Source organism: Lissotriton helveticus, chromosome 1_1 (assembly GCF_964261635.1).
Source record: "Lissotriton helveticus chromosome 1_1, aLisHel1.1, whole genome shotgun sequence".
NCBI classification, from domain to species: Eukaryota; Metazoa; Chordata; class Amphibia; order Caudata; family Salamandridae; genus Lissotriton; species Lissotriton helveticus.
The window spans coordinates 83,624,057-83,627,849 of NC_136057.1; positions in this window are offsets into that span (position 1 = coordinate 83,624,057).

Sequence of the window (3,793 nt, forward strand, 5' to 3'; positions counted from 1 at the left end):
CCGTGTCCCTGCCCCTCGCTATCGCTGCTACTGTTGGAAGTTCGAGGCCCTCCATCGCAGGCTCCCGCCTGCGCCTCATCCCTGGTGGCCCAGTGGTGGGCTATAAGTATTGTAAGTATTGTTCTGCCTGTTTCTGTCTGCTTTCTCTTTTTTTGCTCATTTGTGCTTGCTCTGTCCATCCGATTGTATTCTGTCTGCTTTCACTCTCTCTACTCATCTGTGCTTGTTTTTCTGTCCGTCTGATTGTGTTGTGTCCCTGTCTACCTCGATTTTCTTTCCGTTATTCGTGATCCCCCGTTGTGCTGCCTCTGCTCCCCTCTGCCTCCCCCCGAGTGAATAAAGTTGCCTCCTTGTCTTTTTGCTTTTTTCGCTGTCCTTTCCTCCTTTCCCCGCCGCTCGCTTCCCGCTCTTTACTGCTGCTGCATCCCCTGAGGCCCCATCCCCCTCCCTCCCATTGGCTCCCGCTACCAGCTGCTCCTCCCTCCCTCCACCCCATCTTAATGCAGGCCGCTGCGTGGCCGCGCCGCTGGCAAACTGGAGACTCCGCCAGAGGCAAGCTCGTCTGCGCCCGTCCGCGCCAGGACCTCGCCCAGCGCCAGAACCCCTGGCCCCCGACAGGTCCACCACGCACAACGGACCTTCAACGCGCCACCCTCCTCGCACTCAACACCGGCCGCTCAACTGCCTGCTACCAAGCCACCCCGAAGTGCACTCATGGACCATTCTCCTGCCGAAACTGCTGCTACACCAGGACCCGAACCACCGCCTCCCACACCAGCCCAGTAAACAACAACGACCTCCAGTGCATCCTACTCAACACCCGCTCCGTACACAAGCACGCCATCGAACGCTTGGACCTCCTCGACTCAACAGCCCCGGACGTCGCCTTCCTGACGGAAACCTGGATGAACGCCTCTTCGGCCCCTGACATCGCCATTGCCATCCCGGACGGCGATAAAATCATCCGGAGGGACCGGAGGAGGAATCGCCATCGTCCACAGGAACACCCTCAGAGTCACATCCAGCACCGAAGAAACTCTCAGCACCGCCGAGCACCTACACTTCCAGATCCACACCAACCCCAAGACCATCCTCAGAGAAACACTCATCTACAGGCCACCAGGTCCACGCCCACAATTCAGCGAATCCATCGCCGACTTCGTCAGCACGCACGCCTTCGCCACCACAGACTACATCCTCCTGGGGGACCTGAACTTCCACCTGGAGAACAACAACGACAACAACACCACCACCCTGCTCAACAACCTCTCCAACTTCGGACTGAAGCAACTAGTGAACACCTCGACCCACCGCGCAGGCCACACGCTGGACCCCATCTTCTCCGCCAGCACCAACGTCACGGTCAGCCACACCACAACTCTCCACTGGACCGACCAACGATTCATCCACTTCTCCTACAAGAAACTCACCGCACACATCCAACCACCGCAGATCCCCCGAAGATGCTGGAGCAAAGTCACCACTGACCAGCTGACCACCTCCCTCGCCCAGGGCCCCCTGGCCAACGCCTCGGACACCAACACCACTGCCCAAAACCTCACACAGTGGATCAGCAACTGGGCCAACACCCTCGCCCCTATCAAGAACCCTCCGAACAAGCAAAACAGCAGGAGAACCACCTGGTTCACTACAGACCTCAAGGACTTCAAAAATCCCGCCGAACTCTAGAGAAAGCCTGGCGCCAAGAACGGACTGCGGAGAACCTCGAGTCCCTTAAGACCGCCACACGCAGACACCACCAGCTCATCCGCATCGCCAAGAGAACGGCCTTCAGAGAGCGCATAGACAACAACGCACACAACAGCAAGGAGCTCTTCAGCATCATGAAGGAGCTCCAACTCCAACGACATCCCCCCTCACAGGACCTCTGCGACTCCCTCGCAGCCTTCTTCCACCGCAAGAGCGCCGACATACATGACAGCTTCCCAAACCAGATGCCTCCACCAGCCGCAGAACCAACGCCCCCCCGGCCCTCCTCAGTCGCTGGACCCTCGTCAACACCGAAGACATCACCCAGATCATAAACACCATCCACTCCGGCTCTCCATCCGACCCCTGCCCTCACCAAATCTTCAACAAAGCAGACACCATCATCGCACCCCACCTCCAAGACATCATCAACAGCTCCTTCGAATCTGCCACCTTCCCTGAGAGTTAGAAACACGCTGAAATCAACGTCCTCCTTAAGAAGCCGAAAGCAGACCCCAAGGACCTCAAGAATTTTCGGCCCATCTCCCTGCTCCCCTTGCCGGCGAAGATCACCGAGAAAGCAGTCAACAAGCAACTGACCAACTTCCTCGAAACCAACGGCTCCCTCGACCCATCCCAGTCGGGCTTCTGCAGCAACCACAGCACTGGGACCGCCCTCATCGCCGTCACCGACAACATCAGAACCCTGCTCGACAACGGAGAAACTGCAGCCCTCATCCTCCTAGACCTCTCAGCTGCCTTCGACACGGTCTGCCACCGCACCCTAAAAACACGTCTCCACAACACAGGGATCCAGGGAAAGGCCCTGGACTGGATCTACTCCTTACTCACCGACAGAACCCAGAGAGTCCGCCTACCCCCGTTCCACCCAGAGGCCACGAAGATCATCTGCGGCATACCCCAAGGCTCATCACTCAGCCCGACGCTCCTCAACATCTACATGAGCCCCCTTGCCGACATCGTCCGCGCACATGACCTCAACATCATCTCCTACGCCAACGACGCCCAAAGACCCAGTCACTGCCAAATCCAACTTCCAAGAAGGAATGAGGACCGTTGCCGAATGGATGAAGAACAGCTGCCTGAAACTGAACACAGACAAGACGGAGGTCCTCATTCTTGGACCATCCCCCTCTGCCTGGAACGACTCCTGGTGGCCCGCCGCCCTGGGCACAGCGCTGACCCCCACCGACCACGCACGCATCCTTGAGTTCGTCCTGGACTCATCGCTCACTATGACCAAGCAAGTCAACGCCATCTCCTCCTCCTGCTTCAACACCCTCTGCATGCTACGAAAGATCTTCAAATGGATCCCCACTGAAACAAGAAGGACTGTCACCCAAGCCCTCGTCACAAGCCGGCTCGACTATGGCAACGCACTCTATGCAGGGACAACGGCCAAGGTACAGAAAAGACTACAATGCATACAGAATGCCTCCGCACGCCTCATCCTGGACATCCCCGCCACAGCCACATCACCACCCACCTGAGAGATCTGCACTGGCTCCCCGTCAACAAGAGGATCACATTCAAGCTCCTCACCCACGCACACAAAGCGCTCCACAAAGCCGGACCCGAATACCTCAACAAACGCCTCTGGTTCTACGCCCTGACTCGCCAACTCAGATTAGCCAGCCTCGCCCTCGCCACCGTACCACGCACCAGAAGAACAACAACAGGCGGCAGATCTTTCTCCTACCTCGCCGCCAAGACCTGGAACTCCCTCCCCACCCACCTCCGACTGACCCAGGACCTTCTCACCTTCAGGAGACACCTCAGGACCTGGCTGTTCGAGCAGTAGCAGCACCCCCCCCCCCCCACCCTCAGCGCCTTGAAACCCTCGCCGGTGAGTAGTGCGCTCTATAAATGTACTGATTGGTTGATTGTTTGATGATTAGTCTTAAGTGATTATTGGTCTGAGTGATGAGTGATGTTTGGTCTGAGCGAAGAGTGAAGATTGGAATGAATGATGATTGATGATTGGTCTAGGAGTGCAGAGAAGGTGAGGCCTGTCCAGGGATGCAGAGGAGGTGAGGCCTGTCCAGGGGTGCAGAGGAGGTGA